Source organism: Gavia stellata, chromosome 8 (genome assembly GCF_030936135.1).
Source record: "Gavia stellata isolate bGavSte3 chromosome 8, bGavSte3.hap2, whole genome shotgun sequence".
In the NCBI taxonomy this organism is placed as follows: Eukaryota; Metazoa; Chordata; class Aves; order Gaviiformes; family Gaviidae; genus Gavia; species Gavia stellata.
This window is the reverse complement of record NC_082601.1, coordinates 15,958,404-15,985,630: the sequence shown is the minus strand read 5'-3', so window position 1 is coordinate 15,985,630 and position 27,227 is coordinate 15,958,404. Positions and strand designations below refer to the sequence as shown.

The 27,227-nt window shown below is 39.0% G+C and overlaps 1 protein-coding gene across 1 annotated transcript in view; it reads right to left on the bottom strand.

Annotated features, from left to right (window-relative positions):
* Positions 1-27,227, bottom strand: part of CNTNAP5 (contactin associated protein family member 5) — a 256,571-nt gene that overhangs the window by 56,808 nt on the left and 172,536 nt on the right. The gene's annotated exons all lie outside the window — the stretch shown is intronic.

Genomic DNA, 27,227 nt, shown 5'->3' with positions numbered 1-27,227 from the left:
TAAGACCAAAATTTATGTCTGTTTCTAAGGGAGCAGGACTGGGGATTTTAATGTGCTCTGCAAGGGTGGAATTTGCAAATGCAAAACTCCATAAGACATTAAAACATCCTAGATTAAGGATTCAGGTAGGACATAAATGGGGAAAAAGATTTCCCTACTTGTGAATTAATTTGACTCTGTGACGTTATTTTCTATCTACAGGAGCTCTAAGATCTATGTATTTATATAAACCACAATAGTTTTTGTTTAAATTTCATAATCTGTTATACCTCAAGCATTAAATATTAATAGTCAGATACAGTAAGCAGATTCAGATGTAATGAAATCCATGGATTAACATTTTGCTAAGATTGACTTTGTATTCCAGCTCAGAAGATAACTTTTTCATTGACTTCTTAATCCTTAAATCAAGAAATGTAATCAGTTACACATACAGGTAGATGGCAAAATTTAGCAAAATTGACATACCAAGACTTTTTGATCAAAGGAGCTTGGAAAAATAAAATGCACTGCTAATGCAGAAAAATGTATCAATTTATTCTTCTGCTTTACTAACATTATTAGCAGGGAGTATTCCTCATTATACAAAGGAAAAAAGTCTAAAATATGAAATGCAATCAAGGTTAACTGTAAAGTGTAAGGGACTAATTAAAATGAGTTTTAGAATCACTTGGCAAAATTAACTCATATTTGTTTTCCTTATAAGCTTAGACTGCTGAACTGTAAATTCATGAAAAAAGGAAAATAAAAATAGGAAGAGTAACTCCATTCTCATGATACTAACAATTAAGACATGACAAGTTTGACTAATACCCAGTGGTACTCATTAGAAAAACACTATTCAAGAACATCTAAGGATTCATCTTACAAAAATGTGCACACTCATTTTAGGTCTCACATTATTGTCAACAAATTTATGTTTTCTTTCTTTTCTTTTCAGCTGATTTTCTTGCAGAAGTTGATTGCTGCAGCCAGTGAAACTATATTATTGGGAAATTACTTGGTAAAGCTTGGAATAGTAATGTTAATTGAATAAAAGGGTGATTTGTCTAGGAGTTGAAGTAAATATTATACAAAGGTGCTTAATCTAATTTTAAAAGTGCCCATTCTGGAAAAAAATATTTAGATAAAGATAAATCCTTCAGGCCATCAGCAAATAATGGTATTCAATAATCAAATTCAACCTGTGTCAGATTCTTTTGGCAGAAATCATTATATACTTAAACATAACAGTGACATAAGCAATCATTCACAGGAATTAAGAATGAGTAGTTTTCTGATGTCTTTTTGAGATCTGTTGTAATTTGTTTTATCGAGCAACACCAAGCAAACACATACACATTCAGATTTATGATATAGACTGAGGAAGTGGTAGAAGCGCCACAGTTTGAGTCATTTACAACTAAATTAAATACAGTGCTAAAAAATAGAGCATTCAACATTATAAGGAACAATCTTAGATCGTCAAGGGAACAGACTATAAAAAAAGTGTCTTTTCAAAAATTCTATTTATTAGGTAGAGTTCTGCCACCATTTACTCAAGATGAGTAAATTTTTCTCCCTAACTAGTCCCTTAGAAATCAATTGTAGCATTAAGGAAAATTATGCCCTGATTCTTCAAAACTCTTTTCCACGTACTTAATTTTTAACACACGAGAAATCACAGAGCTATTCAGCAAAGCTCTTAAATCTAAGGTACTTCAGCAACCTCCGAAATGTTTAGAAATTACTGAAACATATGTTGTATATCCTATACCTGTAATACTGAGATAATGCAATATTTCACTAACAATGCCAATAAATCTATCCCTGAGTTCTTTCCAGAAAGTTTACACCATTATACCTTGGCAGAGCTGGAAGGTGCCTTGCATTGAGATTGAGTTTGGCCAACAGGTGTTGATTAAAATTCTCTCTTCTAAGATTTGTTGCAATATCTTAACTTCTGTAATCATGGTATCAAGATTTTTTCAAAGCATTATCAATTCTCCACCACCTCAAAATGAATTAATTTCCTTTCTGTGGTGAAGCCACAGACTAAGTCAATGACATTAATCAAGGACCCATTAAACATGGACCCATAAACTAATGGTTACATAGGTCAGTAGAATTCCACTTCAAAATTTCTAAGCTAAAAAGTAAATTTAATAAGAAGTGTTACTAATTCTTCATTCTGTGCTTACATTGTACCTAGTAACACATTATTTAGTCAAAAAAGGTAGTTAACAGCGTACTGGACAAATAAAAGTATTATTTTCCATGCATTTTTGTCTATTTAGAACTGAAAAAAAATCCGCTATAATGAATTTATTAAGGGTGTCTTTGAACTCCATACTATGGTTCTGAATAAGACTATGTGTGAAATAAATCCCAAACCAAGCAAAGCAAACAAGCCCCAAGTGACTGAATTCACCAGTAAAAGAACAGAGACCAGTTTCTTTCAAGTGATTTCTTCCTGTACTGCTAAAGCTGCATTTGGAAGGTTTTAATTTTGATAACAATATCCTCAAAAAAGGCAAAAATTTTTATTTCCTGCAAAGGACAATAACCCTTTCTGTGATCATGCTGTCTGGAAGCCTCTAAAAACAGCCGTGATATTTATGTCACTTTTTACCATAATTTCATATGGTATTGAATAAAAGAACTGAGCAGGCAGACAATATTTTGTATCAAACCAAGTACTGCTACTTGTTCACACTGCCAGGCACAGGCTGCAGAAAGTAAGGTTGGTACAGGTCTTCTGAAAAGAGAGAATAGGGGTCTCATCTTCAGTTGATCATCTTGATGTTTGCCTCTACCTGTTTCCATAGGCTGGTCCTTTGTGGTCTATCCAACAGCTACTGAGCATATGTATCTGAATAGCCAGGTAAGACTTTGGAAACCCTGGCATCTACAATACTGAAACACATGGACAAGAACTCAGTTTTTCTCCATCCAGCAAGGCACAGAGAGTAAGCTTTCAGATGTCAGTTCTTCAGCAGATGTCCATTACCTGCTCTATTAATGCACTTAACTCATTGTTAGTTCTCTGTATAAAATCTGTTTCAGCAGAAGCAAGGCTGGCACAGACTGTACAGTTCACAAGCACAGGGGCTGAGGACTATGAACAGAATAGCAGACACACAGAGGTTGTTTCCAGTGTTCCTTAGAAGGAGATGCAGATTGAGATCAAATTCACCTGCAATGCGTATCAGGCTCTTCTAGTGATAAGAATGGCTGAACACGTATTTGGTGTCCCTCTACCAGCTTACAAGAAAATCTCTGTCCTCTTAAATCTCCCTTGTACTGACAGTTCTCTCATTTTCTGTGTTAGAAGGCATTGACATTGCTAGCAATACAAGTTATTTTTAAAGGTTTTAGGCTTGCTCATGTTTTAAATGACGGAGAATTTTTTCATGAAGTATTTGTATAGGCACTCAGAAGCTGGAGAAGGGGGAGAAGCAGGGTATTCCAACAGCATTTAGGACTAAATTACTATGTATATAAATTCCAAGCAATTTCCATGGACTCAGTTTACCTTTATATAGGCAGAAATTCTTAGCATTGGCTTTTAAGTTTATACAGCATGAATTATAACAAAGCCATGCATTTTTAATAGCATTATATTTAAAATATTTGTCAAAATTTGTCTGCATCATTTGCCAGATGGTTCTTGTTATTGCAACAAACAAAAATCTAATGATGGAAAAATGGCAAGATAAACTGGATCCCTTGTTAAACTCCTGTGCTGTATAAAGCTAAAGTCTGACCCAGTAATTACATACCCCTAACGCAGGTAAGGCTTTTGGGGTACCGAAATTGCTGAAACAGGTCAATTAAAGGTCTTTTCCACCATCACAGAAAGAAAACTTATTTGTATCCGTCTGTTGAAACACTGAAACCATATTGCATTGAAACAACATTCTCTTGGCAGCCTTCATGTTCAGTTTTTTCTCCAAAATCAAACTTGAGTTAAGCAGAACCGAATTTGTTAAATCTTACATCTATACATCTTACTGATGAAAACATAAATTAATTTACATCTATACTGTTTTCTCTTAAAAGGAAAGATTCACAAATCAAGAGATAGTGAAAACTGGGAAAATATTGATTGTAGAATTGCAGAAAGCAATCAAAGCCAATTCTTTGCTACCGTACTCAAAAACTTAAAATATCTGTTCGCACTAACCACTTCAACAATATCAAATCCTGCAAATGGCTTACCTGATACACTGAACATTATGTGAAACAAGCAGTTAGCAGATTTTTTTTTTATATATGTATCTGTATATATACACACACACATATGCATATGAGGCAATTTCAAGCTGAATAACTGAATCCAGAAGCCAATCCAGAGTACAAATTATGATCTCAGCTAATCCATTTTTAAAAGGCTGTTGAAAAAATGGAGAAAAGGGTAAAAGAGTGAGAATAAGGGAAAACTGTGACTCAGTATTTTTTGTAAGAGTTTACCAAGGTCTTGTTTTCCCATGCTTAATTTTTTTCCATCGCAACATTTTTCTAGCCTTTTTTATCAGAATTTTAAACATTAAATCGAAGTAAAACCAAATTCTTCCCCTTTGGCCTTTTCAACAGGAAAAAAAAATACACTTTTGATAAATCAGAGACAAAGTGTTAATAATAACACTTTCTGGCCAAAATTATGGACAAATTGGAGAAATATTCTGTATTCAGTGGATAACAGAAAATTAATATATTCTTAGAGGCTGTTTGTTCAGTGAAGAGGTCTATGGTGTTAATGACTCGGAATCTGTGTTGGTTTAAACAACAGCTCACACCTCTGGGACAATACACTTACAACACAAAGTGGGGTGAACTCAGGCTGTGCTGCATTAACAAGTATGTGCTACCCATTCTTTGAAATGGATGCTGAGATTTAACAGTGAAAAAAGTTGCTCTTTGGTTTATAGCCCCCAGTGTGGGTGTCAGGGCTCTGCCCCAGGCAGAGGGAAGCAACACCCGCTCTCAGAGGTGGCAGGCTCTCTGCACTTCACAAACAGAACGCCGTTTTTAACTCAAGATCAGGTTATCTTGGAAAAAATGAATATATGTAATATGGACCAGGGAAAAAATGAGAATCTCCAGTGGCATGGTTTCTTTGAACATTATTCACTGAGTGAGCCACCAAGTCGACCAGTTGTTTTTGTACCATATTACTCTGCTTGTATGTGGACACACCCCCTTTTTATGCCTGGCTCTTCTCTTTTCGGTACAGCCATAATGACCATCTAACATTTCCTCGCTTTTACTCAAAAACTTCTCCATGGCAATTGTGCAATTTGTTTTTATTGTTCTTTTTCTTTCTTAAAACTGTAAGCCACATACCACTGCCCTAATTTTCAGAGTTGACAAACATGACTGCATTGGAAATCATAGCTGGTCAAACACTGCAGCAAGACAGAGGCCATTCTGTACCAAGTAGCAATGGTGCTGGCCAGCATTATTAAGATTCACACTGAATTTGATTTCAATTTCTGGTCAGATCTTGTAACCCTTATTCAGAGCAGCTATCCAAAAGTGAAGTGGTCCTGCTAATGCCAGCGGACCTACTCCCTGGGCAAATATTACTTAGTCACAAAGTCTGTCCTTCATTTTAAAATTATTTGGTTAAGTGGTTAGGAAAAAGGGAAAGGCAGGCAGTACTTCGCTGACATTTTCTTTCTTGTTATTCAGCTTTGCTGCCAAAGCGCACTGCTTTCATAGAGAGTCCCAGGCTGAAGTAATTGCTTAAAAAAATAAGAGAAAAAAACATGCAGCAGCATTTTTCTGCATCTCTTAAGCAGAGAAACTGCATCTCCCTCTGGAGCAGCAGTTATCACGGTGTGCTCTGTTCTTCCTGGAGTTAAGATATTCTTACAGATGAGAATGGGCAGAAAGAAGGTAAACAAACATGGACCTTTGCTTCTTCTAGATTTAACAGGAGGCTAATGAGCAGAACTGCTGAGCTGCAATGACAGAGTTGTGCCATCACACAGTAACAGTGCTTCAGTAAAAGCAAAATCATCATCAACCCTTTGAGAGACAGATTTGAGGATGAGCATAATGAGTTCAGATCCAAACACTTTTATATGCTGAGGAAGATTGAATCTACATACAAACTAAAATTTTATGCCTCGTCAATGTCTCTGCTGAAGACTAAAGAAGGTTGAAAATATTATGAGTACTTGCATTCTCCTCTGCCAGCTTAGGCTGCGTTGTTTTCTCAATAAATTTCTGGCCAAGTAACAATTTTCCTGAAAGATGCAAGTGGGACTCCAGCCAGCAACAGAAACTATGGGAACAGTTGAAGGCATGCAGGTTAGGAAGAAAAAGCAACAACAACAAGCCAAACCAAAAACAAAAATGCAGAGAAGGTTGCAGTTTTTAGGTAAAAATGACAAAACAGAGAAAATATCAGCTTTGAATTCACAGGAGTTTTGCTGAAGATAAACTGGATATCCTACCCTGTTGAAACAAAAAATATATCTTATTTCCTTTATCTCCTGCATTCCAGCTCAGCTTCACTTCAAATCAGTCCCTCTTGTTTTCACGTCCTTTTCCTCTTCCTCATTCCCCTTTTCCTTTCCTATTTTCTCTGTTTAGCCTAATCCCTCCAGGTAAATTCAGATAAACAAGCCTTGCATTGCCTTAACAGATAGGCCTATGACATTGATGCATGTCCTGCCACATCCTTACTATGTGCTGGGATCAGAAACCCATCAGTGGCCTGCATTCAATTGCAAGTGAACAATGGCAATGGACAAGCCACAGTGGGTTCCAGCACGACCCTGCCTGGGCCAGAGGAGCAGGTCCTGCTCAGCAGATGTCTGGATGTTTTTTCCTGTGTCATAGGAATCGCGAGTAAGAATAATGACAGTAAGAGGATGCCATCATTTGTTGCCCTCACACTGCTCATTCAGCTCCCATGTGTTCATTCTCATCCTCTTTCACCAGTACCATCTCACCCATTTCCAATGGAAGGCCATCTCCTGTGGTGGCTCAATACAGTGCCGAGGACAATGGTCCTTCGTTCTTAACCGGTTCTTCTGCATAAGTATAAAAATAGTTAGTGAGAGTAAATAGTAGCAAGTGATGAATTAATGAATTAATAAACAGAAGATAAACCTGATCATGTCATTCCAGTTCTTGTGAAAATGCCATGGGGTATCACAGAATCACTAAGGTTGGAAAAGACCTGTAAGAACATCAAGTCCAACCATAAAAAAGAAACCAAAAAAAAAAACCCCAAAAAAAGGAAAAAAACCCACAACAAAAACCCACACCACACAACACCACACAAACAAAAAAAAAACCCACCACACTACACAGCACCATGACCATCAAGCCATGTCGGACAATGCCATGTCCACACGCTCCTTGAATACCTCCAGGGAGGGTGACACCCCCACTTGGGGTTCTCTAGGGCTTGAATAAGACAATGGGAGTGACATTCACAGCCACCCTGTGTGCAGCTAGTAACACATCCCTGTCTCTCAGTGTCCTACTGAAGTCTTACCCATGTTATCTTACGAGCTCACTGGCTGAGGTGGCCTGGTTTTAGATCACCATATACTACATGGGCGGGGGGAAAGGATGGAAGAGATGAGTGAGTTTGTAAGTTTAGACAGATCATATGCTCTCCTTCACAGCTTTCTTTTTAAAGTGTTTTATAATGGATGTGAAAGGGCTACAGGGTAAGGAGAGACTAGTGAACTAATGCACCTTGTAAACTACTTCTCTCACCTTACAGTAGTTTATCACAGCAGTTTTTGTTCTTAAATGCTATTTAAGTTTTCATAGAGGAAAGCAATTTCAGAGCCTAAAAATAACATCGCAGAGGACAGAGGGGAATAGTTGAAGTGTCAGACTATGAATGGTGCATCAAACTGTAAACCAATCATTTCTCCACAAGAAAACTTAGTATTCAACTGTTATTCATGGGAATGTTGAAGTGAGACAGCAACTTCTACAGAACTGTAAAAACTACATTATGAGCAGCTGCCCCAGGAAAGACTGCCAGGAAGAAAGACTTTGCAGCTCATTCATTCACTATTATTTTCCAGGGATAAAAAGGGCCAGATCCAGCAACTGGTACAAATGCATCTGGCTCCAGCAAAATCAGGGTAGTTGTGCTGATTTGCACTCACTGAGCATCAGGCTGTTCACAGGAGGACAGAATGGTTGAGGCTGGAAGGGACCTCTTGAGACCTTTTAGTCTAGCCCCCTGCTTCGAGCTGTTCTGAAACAGATTTGGGTTGTAAGAATTCCATATACAAACTCTGTGGCTGTCATTGAGACAGGCAAAAGCACCATCTGCAGGTATGCAGCGACTGAAATAAAGGTCTGAAGGATTTATTTTTAAAGGGGGTAAAAATGGAAAATTAATTCTATATTTGATCCATGTAGTCTTGAAAGATCTATAGAGACAGGTCAAAGTCTTGGGACAGTGTATGGTCGAAGAGTAACAGAGGGACCCTACCTGGAGCACTTTGGACCCTGTGCACTCCATGTGGTGCAACAGTAGAGCTGTACAGCAAAGCCCCCATCTCTGCACAGTTCCCAGCCTCATGCACTCTAACCTACCCACCGGCCTGAGCCCTTTATCAAGAAAGTCCACAAAACCTCAGGTCTCAGCCTGGCCTTATGGTAGTCTGGAAGCCAGGGTATAACTCAGAGCAGGTCTCTCAAGTTTATGGACTCAAGTGAATTGGAGTAAAGTTCAGTGGAATTAATACAAGGGTTAATGAATGCTTGCAGGAACCCATGGAAGGTTTGCTGGATCATGCTCACAGCAAAATGCAATTTGATAGACTAGAAAAAGAAAAGAGATAAAATGGGGACATTTGGGACATTTAATAGGAGACTGGATAAGTTACAGAAAAACATGCTGTGGAAAGCAATCTTTGCTTGGTCCTTTGGGAGAAACTACATACACTAATAACGGTTCTTCTCCCCCCACTTTATTTTGAAAAGTGTCTGAGTAAAAATGGAATTACCTTACTCGACAGAACTGTTTCCTGTATATGCCGTTTTAACTACCAGCATTAATAATGAGAAAAGTATCCTTATTATTACTTTTCTTCCTTCCTGCTCACATTGCACCAACACAGTCGCTAGTGACTGAAATGGACTGTCTTCTGATTTGACAACCCTCCACAAAAGAGAGATTAATTTTGTTCCCATTGTACTTGTGATGACAGCTTCTAGGAACAATAAAAAATAGATTTGGGTATAGAGAATCATTATTAGCAATATTGATTCACGAAGCAACAAGAACACACCTTGTCTTTCAGGTCCCAGGTTAAGACAACATGGCTGACAGAGAGTAACATCTATTTACACGGAGTGAATCTGATCAGAAAGTCATTGGAACAATGTCATTTCCACAGAGTGCCTTTTTGAAATGTAACCACTAACTGGTTCCTGTAAGTGTCTGATAATAACTACTGACTTTCATGGCTTAGATTGATCTCAAAGAAATCAGAAAATATCATCAGTAAATATGCTGAATTTCTGACTGGAATAAAAACAGAAAACCAGTGTTAATAGAAGTAAATTAGAGGAGGTAATAACATACTGTTAATCACTTTGAAGGTGCAATCCCTAATTAAATAAGTGAGGGGATTTTCTTAAAACTGATAATAGCACTCACAGATATTATTGGAATGGTGCTTCTGTTTTGGAAAGAATCCTTTAGAAAATGAGATGTGAACATCTCAAGTTCCCTGTAAAATTAATTGGGTAAATGAGCATCTTCGGTAAGAAGGAAATGCAGTATCATTCCCCATGCAGCTTTATGTAAAAAGCCAGAGGCTTACATTTTAAAAAAAAAAAAAAAGCAAAAAAGCAATATATTTAAATTTATGCTAAACAGCTGAATAAGTCCCTGTGCAGAGCATGCACTATATTTGCTCTACTCTAAAAAAAAAAAAAAAAAAGCACTGTAATCAACCAAAAAATGAAATGAACACCCCAAAAAGAGTTTAGAGAATAATCCAGGCACATTTACGAGTCTTATACTAATTATGAGCCAACAAGGCAGCTCAGACAAGCAGAGCGAAAACCATGCTTTTAGCCTCTCTTCCTACTCTTCTGTACATCCCTACTGAATAGAAATTTCACAGGGCCAGTTGAACTGGATTGTTTATATTTTGCTCCCAAAATGTGTTAGTTGGCAAAAGATGACACTCAGTTGTACTCGCTATGATCACAACAGCACCCATCTGGACGTCCAGCACGGCAGCGGAGAAAGTCCACTTTTAAGTGCTTTATCAAAAAAATTCATCAAACTGCATTCCAGTGGCTCCAAGACGCTACAAGCATTACTGCAACTCATTAAACTTCTTTATAGTCCGACGTGTTACAGCGCATTACAGAGCAATGGTAAATAAATAACTGCTGATTTGACACTGCTTTCAACTGCTGAGCAATTCTGCTTTCCTCAATGTTACAATTAATGCCAGCAGTTAATGCCTTAAGTGGTAGAATCGGAAATTCAACTACAATAAACAAATGCAGTCAAGTTTCATCTTAAGGATATACCCAAACTGCAGCATGGCGTTGGTTTAGCTGTCCCCGTCTCAGGCTGCAATTACGGTTCTGTCGGTCAGAGCAGCAGGGGCATCATTTGTCATCCTAAGGAAGGCTGGAGTGCTGTGAAATTGCACACTTTGGAAAAATGCAGCTGTAGCAGAACGTATGTATAGGCAAGACCATGAAATGAACTGGCTCCAAGCCAGCGTGTAAGGAGAAAAGCAAGAGAATATAAATGAAAAAAATTCATAGAATACTGTACTCATAAGATGCTCCTATTGATATATCCTGACCAGCTTTAAAGGTCAGGATGACAACAATCTGTCTTCTCTGTGGAACAGCTTAATCAATTTGCAGTTCTTTTTTCTTCACCCTGTTAGCAATGAGTTTACATCTTTCATATAGATCTTCTATTTAGTTTTTGCTATTTAATCGGTCTCAGGTTCTTGTATATCTCTCTATACAACTGTAGCAAACAGAAGGATATATACATGGGTGTGTATATACATTCATGCACAGACTGTACTGGATAGAATATGAACTGCTCAGCAATGCTCCGTAGCTCTACAGTCACTAACAGAGATTATTACTCAGCTCAAGAGACAGTTTTCTGCTCCTGGAGCAGAAGGACGAACTTGGCTGTAGCTTTACCACTGCGGTGAACACTGGAATAGGCAGAGGCTGCAGAAGAATGACAACCATGCAACCACGAGAAGCCACCAGTCCTTCCTCTTTTTCCCAATGCTGAACAGAACTGAGTGGAGACACAGACTCCTTCCCCCGCCATGTGCGCACCCACACACACTGCAGAGTGGGGCTGGGCACTTCAGTGGCTCTAGGAAATGTATCAGCATATGCCCAGTGTCAAACAGTCAGCCACAAAGCTTAAGAGTTTTCAGAGACAGCACTTCCTGCCCTCTGGGCAAGATCAGGGCATTTTATCCCAATCCAGCAGAAGATGACCTGGCCTCATTCATTGATTTCTTGGCAGTACTGGAGCACAGCTCTTGACTCTTGAGAGAACTCCAGCTGCCACAACACTTGTGAGGATCACATAGGCTGCAATGAGCATATCAAATACTTTTTTTCATTTTCTTTCTTCCCGTGGAATATATAGTCAACAACATTACAGTCCTTATTTTCACAGTAATTAATCTTGTGTTCATTTCATCTAACTTTCAGCTCTTAACTGAAATGGCTGCATCTATGTGCCTTCTGTATTTAACGTTGAGAGAAAGAACCACCATCAGAGCCCGTTAGTCAAGCTACAAGCTTCATGAAATAAGAATCAAGAATGTTACGCACAACATAACTTTCTACCATAGGACTTTCATCATGGCTGATGAAAGATAAACCTTTCTTGTGGGCTGCATCAAGGCTGTGAACCAAAATCCCACAAGATCATCACATACATCATCATCTTTCCTTCCAACAGTAAGGCTCCTTAATTGAACATACCTTCCTCAAGACAAGTATAACCTACTAGAAATCCTGTCTGCTACTAGTTTGGAGAGATGTAGGCATCTCCCTCATGTAGTGATGCTTGGGGGGAAACAATACAACTGAGGCAGTGTAGGATAGGTGTAGGATTTTGGCAAGGTATACATTAACATATGCCATTAGAGTTCTCCAACAGCTATGCAAAAAGTAACTGGGCTCAATCACTTCCACTTAACTGCCTACATCATTTGCCTGCTTTCTTCTGGAGACATGGAGCCCCAGGGGAAATGAAGTAATGGACAAGATCAGACCCAAGACTCACATTTTAGAGCCAGTCCCAGATTGGATAAAATGGGAATCCCTGAGGGGTAAAATGCTTTTAAAAATGTACGAAAGCCCCTCCCTCCAACCTTTTCTCTCTGTACATATGCCTGCATGCATATGTACATCTCCATAATGGAAGCTTTTCCACTCAGTTTTACATTAAGGAATTAATAAAACTAAGTTATACATTTATGGCTGTAATACGCTCCTAAGGATGATACCGCTTTTCACATCTGAAGAGCAGAACAAACGCAAAGGCAAACATTACCCTGATGTAGGCTTCATTTTAGAACAGACTGCAGAAACAATCAGCAATATGCAACCTTTTGTAAAGAGAAGTGACAACTTTCCCAACCCTCCCCTCATCTCAGTATTGCTTTTTTTCTCCCCTCACCCTCGGACAAATGACATTTGACAATGTTGATGCTGTGCTGTGTGGTTTTTTCCACTGATGTGCAACTGGTCAAGATAAGGTGCAGATGCCCAGAGATTAACATAAGATACGGCTGTGTTATGTTGTAAATTCAAAGATACAGAAAACTGATGTGCATAAAGGAAGCAACCCCCTAATACAGGAAGAAATGTATTTGTCTGAATATGGGTTTCTTTTCTCTTCCACATTGTGAGTAAAGGTTTTAACCATACAGCTTTACTTTTAAATAAAATACATAAATGACCACCAAACAGCTGGCCTACTTAACACTACTATGTAAGCATCTGTTCACATTCATGCATGCAAATAAGTACATCAGCTAGCAAGTCTCTTAGGCTCGAATTAGTCTTTATCAAGTCCTCCCAGAAATCACTGGGGTGGAGGCCAACGACCGTGTGAAGGGGGACGAAAGGGAATTCTTAAGCTTTTTTTGGAGAATTGATCCTTGGAGAAAGGATGGATGATGGAGAATACTAAAAAACTCAACTCCCATGCTTTCTATTTTTCAGTATGTTGGCTTTACTGGAAGTTTTCTTTCCTGTCTCTTTGTGGCAGTTTCCTACTTCATCACGTGTTTTAACAACTTGTTACATAAATGGACATTGTGTCAAATTTTTATTCCCCTTTATTCAAAATATCTTTTGAAAGTGCCAGGGATCCCAGGTCTGCTCCTGCTGAACTAGATGGGATTCTTGACATTGACGTGAATGGAAACAGGATTAGGCCGGCTGTATGCCTCATTAGATACGCGATTCTATGGCACCCTCTAAAATTCTGCTGAAGTCTCCCTTTCAAGCAAATAAGGCAGGTAAACTCAAAGGCCATGAAATGTCACTATTACATTTAGACACTTAAACTGAGGTACCTGATGAATTAGCCATCTTCTTGCCAGGCATCTTAGAAAACTGCAGCACCCGAGGGATTTCCCCTGGCCGTTACCACTTATTGCAAAGTCAAAGAGAGAAAGCTAAGGTTATTGTTTTGCCTGTGGAATCAAAATATGCTGAGAGAGCGTGTTATTCCCCAGACTTACAGGTTTATTGCGTTTCTAATTCACACCTAAGGTCACCATATGTCAAGTGAGTATGCATTCTGCTACCATGGCTACTGTCATCATTTTAACTCTAATGCTAAATAGTCCTAGACGGGAACAATACTGTCTTAGAAACAGCGTAATTTAGTGCTTATAGCAGAAGACTAGTCTTCTGATTAAAGATGGAAAACGAAATGTTCTGGTTCCACCTTTGGGTTTGTCAGACTCTCTAAAATCATACAAGTTAGTCAATCGCTTTGGACCTTCATTTTCACACCAGAAAGCCAAAGAACTAAAAGGCCTGAATAAATAAAATAAACAAAGCTAGTACAGCAACAACTGTGTCTTCTCTACTGAGAAAGCTTAATAAATGAATCAATCTTCAATCAAATTTGGTTCAGCATTTAAAACTACAAAATGAGGTTTGAAATCAGTTTCTTGTGGCCTGATATGTGGCCTGATTATGCCACGACGATGATGCTTCCCTCTGCACAATGCATTAATGTGAATTTGACCACACGATTGTCATTTCTTGTCATTTAAGTAGTCTTACAGTTAAGCAGCCATAATTGTCCTTTGGGTGTTATCTTAAATACATTAAAAAAGAAATTGAATGCTTTCACCACATTATGGCTGGGACACTTTTTCAAAGCTAATTTCTATGTCTGTGAATTATTCATAATACACTTCAAACAGGCTCTTCTGGATAAGGTAATTGACCTTGTCTGCATGAAGCACCTACTACCTTGCCTTGGGATAATTAAATCTACGATGTGGTCCATTATTTAAAGGTAATGTCTTTTCATTAGATTAGGCAATATATTATCACTCAACTAGTCACCTAATTCTGCATTTAGCGATTTCAAGTCTTCACTGTTTTGTCACAGGTTACACTCATCATAGCAATATCTCACATTAAGCAGCATGGTATAACAGTATGACAGTATTCTCTTGATAGAGGGAAGCAGGACTTTGAGGAATAAAATTTCAAGATTTACCTCTGTATTTGCAACCTCAGTTGGCTGCGTTTGTTTTTCTGTGGCTGAAAGCGATAAAGTGTGTCTATTCAGTAAAAACAAAATGTCAGGTCAAAACTCAGGTACAACTAATGTACCACGTGGCAGTAGCTATACAAATTCATGTACTGTTCAGCAGAAACAGTTATATGTGCTGTTGAAATGTACACTAAAACACTTGTATTGAGTTCCATGATCTAAACTAGCTCAGGTGCTTCTACAGAGTTTTATTTTGCTGTGTGGAAAAAAACCTGGTTTGCCTGCCATCCAGGATGCAATGAGCAATGCTGGCTGTTGCCCAGACTAGCTCTGCACCACTTCAGCCTTCCCTGTAACAGATTACTGGGACTCAATTCCCCACTACCTATCTATTCCCCCAAATGTTGCTCAGTGAAGACCAAAGTAACTGAATTTTTTTTTATATGCATGGAGTGAAAACTTCTGAGAGAGAAAGTTAACAGTTGAGCACCCAACTCTCTTCTGTGCTCCAACTACTTTGAACCACTTTAGCAGAATAAAGTAGCTCTGAATGTATTTTAGTCAGTCACTGACAAAGTCCTCCTGCATGGGTAAACTCTTGAGTGGCACAGCCATCTGAAGAAGCTCCTCCATCAATCCCTTTCCCGGCTCTAAAAAATGGCCAGACATGGTATTCTAATTTATATTGCACCACTCCAATAACCAGGCTTAAAGATGCTTCCCCACCCACCTCTACTTCAGTTGTGCAGGGTAGACCTGTCTATTCTATTATAGGAACACAGCATTGGTTTTTTTCAATCCATCAGTGCTGAAGCATTTAGATTCTGATTGCAAATACTACATTAACAAGCTATGGATGAACTTCTTAGTTTCTCTACATTTCTGAATTTTTACAAAGTTTGTGTTTTGTAGTTTGTTTTACACTAAAGTGGAATTTAATGAAAGATGCAATAACTAAGGAGTTAATCCACTATCTTATTTGCCTAAATCAGTATAAATACACTGAATCCAGTGGAACTGATCCTGCATATCTTTGAGCTTTGTAATTTTTTAGTCGAATCATTTGATATTGTAGCTTCACTTGAGCTGTCCATTAATAGAATGTTATGATTATGTTAGCTATTCAGACCTTTTCAATCATGTTATACAAACACAGTTCAGCCTATGAATTGTTTATCTTGATTAGATATTGTTTGAGTGTTCACTTAAAATTATGAAGCATTGTTTTAGAGCAGAAATAAAGACAAGGGCATCAAAAAGACTTCAAGGTGTTAGAGTGAACATTTACTCTGAAGACCTTTGGCTGAATTCCTATGTGCATGAATATTCAGGAACAATCTGTTCTTACCTTAGGAACATTTCTGCAAACACAAAAATCTCAATATTGTGGTCCAGAATAATATAAAAAAGGGATTATGAAATTTATCAAAGTGAAATTGAAATGAAATTCCAGTAGGATAGGAAAGAAATAGCTGCCATTTATCATTTTTCATCAGCTAAAAGAAACTAGCCAAGGGAAGTATTGTTCTAAGCAAGATTACCTGCAGTTGGCCTGTCTACTAAATCATATGTCATAACGGTCGACTGCTTTCCATTGTGTAACCACAGTTGTGTACTATACATTGATAGCTCCTGTCACTATAATACAATTATGTTTACCCATTAGTTTCTGCTTTTGTGCCACAACCCAGCAACTACAATATTACAATGGTTCTAATGGTCTATTTCACTTTGTTCATTTACCTATTAATTTTGGCAATGGCATATTTCATGGAACATAAATTTCATCCTCTGAAAACATGACAACTTGTAGTACAATATGGTCAGACAGATTCTGGAGCTTTGTACGGAAGTAAAATGAATTGTCCAGGGTGGCATTTTGGAAAGAACATACCTCCCTCTGGAGGCATCATTTGTATCTAAGGTGATTACTTCAGCAGTAATAGGATGTAATTATTCACTCAATAAAATTCTGCCTCTATTAAGCAGGTACTTCTAATGTTTTGCAGATTGACTGGTGGCCCTAGCCTGTCTCACAGAGGCAGTAAACAAAATGCAGCACTGAATCTCTTTGTCTGAATCCAGAACATAAACGTGCACTAGGAAGGAAGTGACCTAGAAAGCTAGCACTGCTTTGAACCTGGAGTCTCTGGGAAATAGAACCCCAAACCAGAACCTGAAAGATGCTCATTGCCAGGAGGACCCTTCCCAGTTCAGCGACAGATGATAAAATGGCAAAACAAACAGACCAAACTGACTTTTCACAGCCAGAGAAAAAGCCAAAGGGAGCTGAAGCAGAGTCTACTTCAGGAGAAGACAAGTTGTCCAAGAATCCCACTCTCTGCTGTAATGTTAGCATTTAGTCATGGAGATATCTCTCTGAGGAACAGCCCTTAAAACTTCTGCCACACACCAAAATAGTTTCATCTGAATAAAATCTGAGAGCTTGAAATAACAGTGACAATGGGAGGTAAACAGAAAGCCTTTAGCTCAATGGGGAAAAGAGTAGCAAACACTGACTTGTCTTGCACCAGGTTTGACAATGATCCATCTATCCCAAGAAGTTAATTACAGTCAACCTGCACTCTTCTTTTCCTCCTAACCTATCTGCACATAACTACATAAATATGCAAACACATACTTTCCCAAAAAAAGAACACTGTCTGTATCAATAGATAATTTTATTGATTATACTGACCATTTGAATCAGCAGCTAAACAAAAAGTTAGTATTTAAAATAAACATACCATGTAATTGATGTTACTTTTTCTTCAGAACCACTTTCCAGATCTCTACTCGTTTTTTAAAACATCCCATCATAGGCTTGGATTCATCAGTAAAACAAACCTGCCAGACCTGAATTACGTTCAGTAATACAAAATTGAGAAAAAGAACAGACAGGAATTGTTATCGTCTTTTCTTTCCCACCAACAGGTGCCACTACCAACATTTTGATCGCATTGAATGAGACAACCTGAACAAAAAGAAGAATAGAGAACGGCTACTGATTGTAGACTAAGCTACTGGGAGCACTTTTCATGCACTATTAATGTTAATATATTGGAATCACTACATGTTGTAAATTAGACATGTAATTTTAAACTTTTTTGGCAAACTAAAAATATAAAGAAAGGGGGACGTGGATAAATAAACAAGCAACACATGAAGCAGACAGGCACTGATTTGAAAGAAATATAGCACAGCAGCAGGTGTCCAAAGATATATGAAAGACTGATAGGTACTGATGAAGTTCAGTTGAGTTTAGGACGTACATTTGGTTTAAGATTTTGTTCCTATGCTGAGGAGGAGACAGACATTTGTGTATCTGGCATGGTGAGAAAATACGTGCACCTGCATCTCATTTTAGCCCAAATCAAGATTTCTTCCTAGCACTAGGACACTTGGAATCCGCAGAATCAGTATATTGCTCTCTAAAACATATTGATTCTAGTGGGCTTCAGATATTGATCTCAACCTGTTTTTCTAGAGAAATGAGACATATTGGAACATGCTATGTGAATGTTTGTGTGTCTGTTGTTCAAATAACTCATGAATCCACTGGCCAATTTCAGGTACATTTGACTGAAAAACATGTTCCTACAGGTTTCATGTGCTGCCTAAGCAAAAAAACAGAGAGATTCTCCTAGTACTCAGCCTAAGAAAAGGTCACAGTGCATTTTCAATCCCCAGTAGATATCAGACAATCCATACAGAAGCTCAACACTAAAGCACAAAACCATAGGGAAAAAAAAAAATCATCATTTATTACTCCATCATTCATTGAACTATTGTTGTAGTAAAAATAAACAAAGAAACAATGTTCTAAACTGTCCAAAAACCAGCAGCACAACCAAAATGGCAGAGTTGGGAGAGGATGCTGTTCACTAGGCAGAGGCATGAGAACATATAATCTTTAACAATTTTGATCAGTTCCTGTTTAGAAAGATATCTAAAGTAAGTTGGAATTATGTCCTTCAGTTGCATGTCTCTGCCTGGAAGAACTTGAGCATCTACCTTGGGCTGAACACACAGCCTTAAGACAGCTCCAGTAAGACTACACGGATCCCATCCTAGAAATGCAGATCTGCTTCCAATAGCTCTAACAGGGCTCACTGCCAAAAACAAGGGTGCTGTTTCTTAATTACATGGAGTCCCTTCTTACCCTTTACAAAGGAAGACAACATCCTTATCTTACGACTACACCATATACTACAATCACAGGTATGACCAGACAACAGGTAGAACAGTTGTAATGGTCTCTGCCTAATTAGCGTGGGTAAGGACAGCCATGTATCAACAGTGGGATGAATTCTAGCATTGAATCAGCATTACTAGAAACATACTCTGAAGATCAGATTATATTGAAGCCCTGCCTGCTGCATCTGTCTGTGTTTGGACCCTTAACTAGATTCAAGCCATCATGGCTAAGCTAACACTTTCTGAACGCACTGAGGTGAGCTTATCTTTCCTTAAAACATCTATGAACAGGAAAGATAGGGCTGTCCATATGGCATCCGCATATCTAAATAAAGAAAGTAGGCTTGGGATTCTCACACCCTTCCCTTTACAATCAACCACTGCAGCAAAGCAAAATCCAAACACTGCCTGGGAGATGAAGAGAAATAAATTTAGATTCTTAAGAGATGCTTGAGACTGGTGATACAATTCCTGGGCTACAATGCAGAATCACAGCTTTGTCTCCTTACCTCGCTGAATATACCAAACATCCCATTGTACCCCACCTGAATATACCATTAACTCCCTTGTAATTTGGTAGGTCCATAACAATTCACAGAATCAAGCCTTCTTTGCTGAATCACCGTAACTGTATTAATCAGTTCACTAGAAAAAACAAATGTACCTCTAAGGGATGACATGTTCATTCTTCCACCACCAGCACAAGGGCAAGGCACAAGAGATACCTGTATAAATGTTACACTTAGGGTGCAAGACTTCAGAGGTGTTCATCTGGGAGGAAACACTCTTTTTAAGGTTCTTTTTTGTGGCTGGACAAACTTGGCCATTGGTTTTAGGGTGGTACTTTCAAACAGATCTAATGGCCCATACCAGTTTCAGGTGAAATTGTCATCAGGAGCAGCCTAATGCTTCATTTTTCTTCTCTGCTAAATGAGTTAAGAAAGCTACCTTTAAAGGAGGACTGCATAGATTAATTGGTTAACCTTTCTAAATGCTAATGTTAAAAAAAAAACCAAAACGTTTTCTTCTGGGACTTTTGAATTCTGCTCTTGAGAGCAAAGGAAGAAGGCTCTTGATGTTGCTTTGAGTCCTGGACAGCTCAGGCAGGAACACACCCCTTGGCTAAACCAGTCCCCATTAAAGCCTGAGCCTTCCTCCTATCAAAGGGGCTTGGAAAAAATTCAGACTCAAAAGCTTTTTCATTTTCCTTCTCAATCTTTCTGGCCCAGCAGATATGAAAAAAGCTTCTCTAAAGAAAGTTTTAAAAGGGTGGTTTTCTTTCAGGTCACCACATCGTTCTAGCTACTTGAGAAGCCTCAGTCAGATCTGATGCTCCCCGAATCAATCTGGGTTGGGGGGACATAAATAATTCTCAATTGCTTTTAGATGCTTCTGGGAGGGGACGAAGTATGCAACATTTTTCCCCAAAAGTCTAGAGACGTTTTCTCCAAGCGTGCTTGCTTACCCTCTATATTTTGGGTTTTGTTTACAAAAGAGAGTAACAGACACTTAGAAGAACTACTTTTATACTCCCCTTAACATCAGATGATTCACATAAGCAAAACATTGAACTAAATACTCTTAGGGAAGGCTCTTGTTCTGTTGCTGTTTGAACACCAAGCACAAAGTAATCTGAAAATACAGCCTTCTGCTCATTGTTTCTTTTCCCCTGTCTCTGCCTTCACACTTTCAAAAATAGAAAATACGTTACCCATAGGCTACCTTCACACTGTAAATGGGGTAAAATACTTGAACTTAAGATTTACAAGCAAAGAATCTCAGTCTAACCTAATCCATACAGAGTAAAAACTTGACTCCTATTTCCATAGGCTTACATTTTCTTTCTCCTAATTACACTAAATAATTAAATTATGCTATTGTTCATTTTGTGTATAGCCTTTTAACACCTCTGTCTTCCTGGGTAGGTCAGACCAACTAAAGCAAAATCAAAGCGTATGGGTTCTGTCCTATTCATTTGCTCCATCCCATCTCATTTTCAGCAAGTGCCTTGCTTTGCACATACTTTTTTCCCCAGATCTAAAACAGGAGTTAAATGAACCCAAAACACACATAAAACTGAGAGATTACAACCTTAAAATGCTTTGCTATCCTCAAAGATAATGTGAATAGAAATGTAAATTACTATTGCTCCACTCATGTGGCATCTTGGTAGAAGAGGTCAGCTGAGAACTCTTCCACTGCTATGATTTACATCTTCTATTCTCCAGAATCGGAAAACATCACTCTCCGCACTGGCCCAAATTTGATGGAGAAATTAGTTTAATGTCAGTAAGACAGTTTGAGTCTAATGGAGCCCAAAATGCTCAAAGTAGGACAGCTGAATGAGGCAGACAAATGGAAGTGTGATGAGAACACACTCCCCACTGTGGCTCTAATGAGGGAGAAGGCACACTTTTCTGCTCAGGCAGCAGTAGTGCTTTCTTTCTCGAATGGTGGACAGGTTGCTGTCATAGCTAATGACCCATTAATACAACAAGCCACAGATTAGCTGTTTGTTTCTAATTGCCATTATTTATTTATTGTTAACAATACGCTGAATCCTGCAAATTAAAAAAGACTATCACTGCTCATGATTAAGGGAATGCTGGCTGGGATAGCCTGAAAAAATTATATAATTCTTCCTTTCTTTGAATTGTATGAATAACTTACATGACTGGGTCTCTCAAGTCAGGTATCATTAGGACATGTTTGGTTTTGGCACATGTGTGTCTGAAAACTGTTTATTTCCAAACTCTTATTTGGACTGCAGAATTCCCTGAACTTAAGTTTTCTTCATTACTGAGCTATAAGCACTTATACCATCCCATAGGTTTCATAGATTGAGCAAAAATATCATCAACTTCACTGCAAAGCAGAGGTTCTTTGGGAACTAAAGTTCCAACCTAACGGATTACAGAGGTTAAGCAAACATCTTACAGCATCAGTTCACAGCACTGACTTTCTGACAGCACCACCAATAACTGTTCATGCAATGAATTCCAGATTCCAGGCTCAAAATCTGTTGTCTAGGTTTACATTTCATTTACCTGTCCTATGTGTCTTCATTAATAGCCCTGGTACAAGCTTCTTGTCTTTTGGAAGAAGTACTTTCCATGTGAGTAAAATGGAGTAGATCTATTCAGTTTGGACTGACAAACTTGTTTTCTAGGTAAACTGTAAAAGGTCTCTTAAAAAAAATAAATAGAAGTGTAATTTCAGAATTGCTCCTTAGATTTTAAAAAAAAAAAAAAAATCATTCAAGGGAGGGAAGAAAACCCACAACAAAAAACCAACAGAAATATCCAATGACAGCGGAAGTATGAAGGACATATTCCACATAAGTAAACAGGAATTACCCATACAAGCTCCTTCCTCACCACTCTATCAGTCCCCACCTCAAGAAGTGTTTTTAAATTCACCTGACATACTGTGTCTAAAGCAAACATAGATAATGGTGCTCCAGTGTTCACTAGAGTAGTCCCAAGAGACTTGTGCCCTTCTGGTGTCACTCCAGAATTATGCCAGGCAGCATTAAACCTGTCCTCTCCTGCAGCAGGGTTCATGGAGGGAGTATGCTTTTCTCCCACTGGGTTAGAAGCCATGCAGTGTATGACCGAGCAAGGATTTCTTCCCGTGTCTTTCTCATCGCTTGGCCTCTTGGCTGCATTGCGATCTCAGAGAAGCACAATGGGACTAGAAGATAAGTAATGCAAGCAGCTGCCATTCCTTCCTTGGCAGCTATGGCACACTTTACCTTACTGTCAGTCAGGAGGACTCATATATGGCGAGGGACTTAAAGGGTTAGAAATTGGGATAATAATATTTCCTTTACTCACAGGTGCATGCATGCTAGATGCCAAGTTACATCCCTCACACAGCAGGTTTTTTTATTCTGCTTAAACCACATGCATTTTAATCAGCTGCACACTACTAACAATACAGCATCTTTAAAAATGGACTAAGTCTCTCCCTACAAATAAGGGGGCATGTTGTATTACTATGGCGAACTCTGTTCAAAAGTCTCTAAATATAGCACAAGTTATCCAAAATGGTGCTTGTGAGAAGCTGTCAGCACTGCCACTTTGGAGGGGACAGACAAGGTATGGTTGTGGAAAGACAGATGGCAAGTCAATCATTGTCAGGAAGGGGATCCTAATTACCCAAGAATAAATACAATATACAATCTACACCTGCCACCTATCCACCACCCCCTTCAAAATGAACCACTTTTTGAGGGCAGACTGCCCTGTTCTACATTATTTTGTGCAATGACAAATAGTCTCCTCTTAATGCAATAACAATTTAAAGTACCTGGAATGATAAAATGGAAATTACATTTGAAAGGCATAAAATAATAGTGAGCAAAACCCCAATGGTAAATGACTGCTTGTTACAGGTCATTTTATATCACCTCATGGTGCATCTATATAAAAAACTTTATCAGAACCCAGGTTTCACACTCCTTTCTCCATAAAGATATATACTGCTCTAAAAAGTGGTGTCCCCATTACATGAAACCTTGGTGCAAAGCACACCTCACACACTTTCTGGTGAAAAAAATGCTAGAGCTAGTGAAGGTCCAAGAAGGGCAACTAAAAGGACTATAAAAAGACTGGATGAGTGCATGCGATTCACCACATCCTGCAATACCAGAACTCAGTGCACTGAGTAAAACATCAGTTTAAAACACATTAAAAAAAAGTAGTTCAGTACACAGCGAGTATGGAATTCCTGGAACTTGCTTTCCTAAGAGACTGCAGAAGCAGACAATATAATAAAGTTCAAAAAGCGATTAGACAAATTTATGAACACCAGATCCATAGTGGATACTAAAAGGGATTGGCAATGGCATAAAGTCTAACGCCCTTCATAGAGCAACTGTGGGTGATGGGAACATATTGAGGGATGTGCTGAAGACATCCAGACTTTTGTACTCACCCTAAGCTGCATCTCTCCAGCAGCCACTATTGGAGGCAGGACCCTGCAGGACATTCTTAGCATCTTACGCTCTGACATCACCAGAGATCTCATCTGGAACTAAAGAGGGAGCTTGCGCAGACAAAGAGCTCTAGCAACACACAGGGCATAGATAAACCACCACTGAACTATATCAGCAGCAGAGTCTAAGCTAAAATGTAAACTCAGAAATTAGGACACACTCCCTGCTGTGAGGTAGCACTACATCTTTTCCCCCAATAATAGAGGTACAAAATGCAAATGGCAGTGGTTCACAGGTGAGGGCAAACAGCTGTTTGGCATAAGGGGTCACAGACCCGGAGACGGCACATGGTGCAGCTCGGCACTGAGATACAGGTCTAGCTGCGAGGCAGAGGGGAGAAGAGGAGGTAGAAACCTGGGTGCAAGTCATATAATACTGGGACTTGACAGATCTTAAGAGGGACAGGCAGAAAGTTCAGGGAAGAGGTGCATAGTTCAGGATGGATGTTTGAAATTAAAGCTTGAGGTGACATGTTGTGGGAATTCTACTGGAAAGAGAAAAATAAGGAAAAAGGCAGGAAGAAAACACCACCTAGACATTCCTATTTCTTTGATTTTGCTCTAGGACTGATCTTTTCTCAGTCCCTGCTGACACAAATATGCTATGAACTTGACAGACTGTCAGCCAAGTATCGTAAAGCAAGCTATCCTGCCACTGATACAGCCGTCACTGTGTTAAGTCCTTGATATGGTGGATGTGAGGCAGCTTCCCAAATGTTAAGCCTCTGAGTACACCCACTGCTTCTAGAAAACTGAGCTAATTCAGTCAGAGCTGAGGGTTTGTGCAGTTAACAAAGTGTTTTCATACCTTCAAAGATCTTGTATGTTAACAGTTTAATTAAATGTGCATGTGCCTACATGCACCTATCCTTGTAAACATAACCTTCTCCTAGGTATTACCTGAGATGCTCCACAAAGAAAGGAAATCAGAGCTGCAGGGGCCTAAATTTCTTTTCAGATTCCCAGAATACAGACAGCACATTTGGAAGTAGCTGAAGCTTCCTGCCCACCCCCCTCCTTTCCTGCTAGCTTGTCTTGGTCTGTACTTCTAGGGATGAGGCAGTGGTAAAGTCTGCAATCTTTTGCTAAGAATGTGGATGACTTTCCTAATTAATGCCAACTGTCAGATTTACTCTGGTTATGTGGGTGTCTCTCCAACAGGCATGGAGAAGTCACAAGAGACTTGCAATTACAGGTCATAAATTATAAGTTTCATTTGCCAGCGTCATGAGAAAGCCAGCTATTTCTTTGATGAACAGACATCTATTCTGATGTTCACAAACCTCCTGAAAATCTATCTGATGGCAGAGATGTACAAAAATGTAGTTCAGGGCAATTTAATTTTAGTTTTCAAAGACATGCTTGCAGCTAAGCCGTAGTATGACAGTGAGAACTGATAAGGCTGTTCCAGACAGCAGGAGGTGGAGATGAGTAAACTCCTTTGCCAACTGCCAGATTGCATGTCTGACACATTGCAGATGTAAATCCAAGTAACTCAATGGGCAGACTACACTGAATCACACCCGCTGGGGATGTGTCTATGTCTTCAGGGCAAGAGGTAGTAGGATGAGAAGACAGACAAATTCCTTGATATAAACTGGAACAATTTTATGCAAGCCAGGAGCCTCCCTTGATTTCTCTCTGAGGCAGCCCAGAGTGCCATGCTTGTCCCTTTGCCCAGGCACATGATTTTTTTTTTCTTTTTTTTTCCCCATGTCAAAGCTGTGAAAGCCAAAGTTGCTATGTAACAACATGCAACTTTGCTGGAGAGTAAAGTTACGAATGCAAAAGGAAAGAGAAACCTTTTTATTGCTTCTCTGTGAAACATGATAGTGTTTAGATCCTGAAGAAAAGGATCTGGGGTTTTGGTGCTACCAGCTGAGATAACCTAATAATGCGTTCCGTCTCCTCGGAAAAAAAATAAAGAACAAAACCCAAAACTAGAGGAAACTCAGAAATGGATTAGATTCCTTGCAGGAAGCGGAACCTCTGTCAAGATCAGATATACCTCTGGGATATGCCCTTACATCAGGCATTCACTGCTGGGCTAAGTCCGGAGGTATTAATGAGCAGTGATATTCAGCAGGCTGGGTTAGGTCATGTAATGTTTCCTGCTGGTCTGCGAATGCAGCATTGTTATCAATACATGTGCATTTGTATACTGACTTTTGAAGGAAGATCTGAAGTGTGGTTCATTAACCACAATTACACATTATGATACCCTTGCAACACAGGGAGAACATAGTGCTTTAGGCATCCAAAAGCCCAGGTCAAATCAAGAAACAAAATCCAAGAGTTTTGATTTTTGTTCTGTTGTTCTGACCCCAAATCAAACTCCCTCCAGTTATTTATGGGCATAAACAACACAGATGAGAACGTTCTGCAGTGAGTCTAGCAAAATGCCCTAGGGTTATTCGCACTTGTAGCTCATCTTCAAGCGGAAATTCTTTAAATCTGAGAACCTATAGAGTTCAGCACCACTAGGTCTCTAGACTCTTCTATAATACAGCAGCAGTTCACCTTCACACCTTCACACAAAATGAATATCAAATAATAGGACTATTTAAGGCTTTGGGGAAAAAAAAATCTTTCTAATATTTAAAAACACTTAATACTCAACTAAGAACAAGTTGTTACCCATATCTTGTCATTTCAAGAACTCAAGCGATTATTTTTGAGCATGTTTCACATGTCACCAAACTTACAACCTTAGGCTATTGAGAAAGTTCAGGCTGAAAAATTGACAGTGTAATTAAAAAGCATACAAAAGGAAGAAAATAGAGAGGAAAAAATGATGGTGTCTACCACATGCATGGCACTGGATTGTAATTTTTTCTGATTTATCAGCTGGAGCTGTACTAAAGACTTATGAGTCATGCAATTCTTGTGTGGTCAACTGTCAGGACCACAGTGGCACTGCAGCAGCTGCAAAAGCACAAGCCGAGCTGCTGGACACCATCCTTGCATCCTCTCCCTTGAGGAGTCAGAGTCACAACTTTGGTCCTGGACAAGTGGAGAAGGAGCTGCCTGTCAGGAATCGTCTTAGCCAGTCTGCCAGTTGGTAGATATCTTTAGCCCTGAAGCAGGATAGTTTATATACTGTCATTTTACACAAGATTATCACTACTTACTTTTTTTTTTATTTTAAAGGAGAAATGGGTTTGGATCCTTAAGAAGTGTCCCTAGCTTTATAGAGGCACCACATACAAAAGATGTCTCAAAATGCACTCATAGTGTACCTCTCTGCGTGTGCGTGGCCAAGTACCTCACAGAAACGTGTAAAAGTAAACACGTG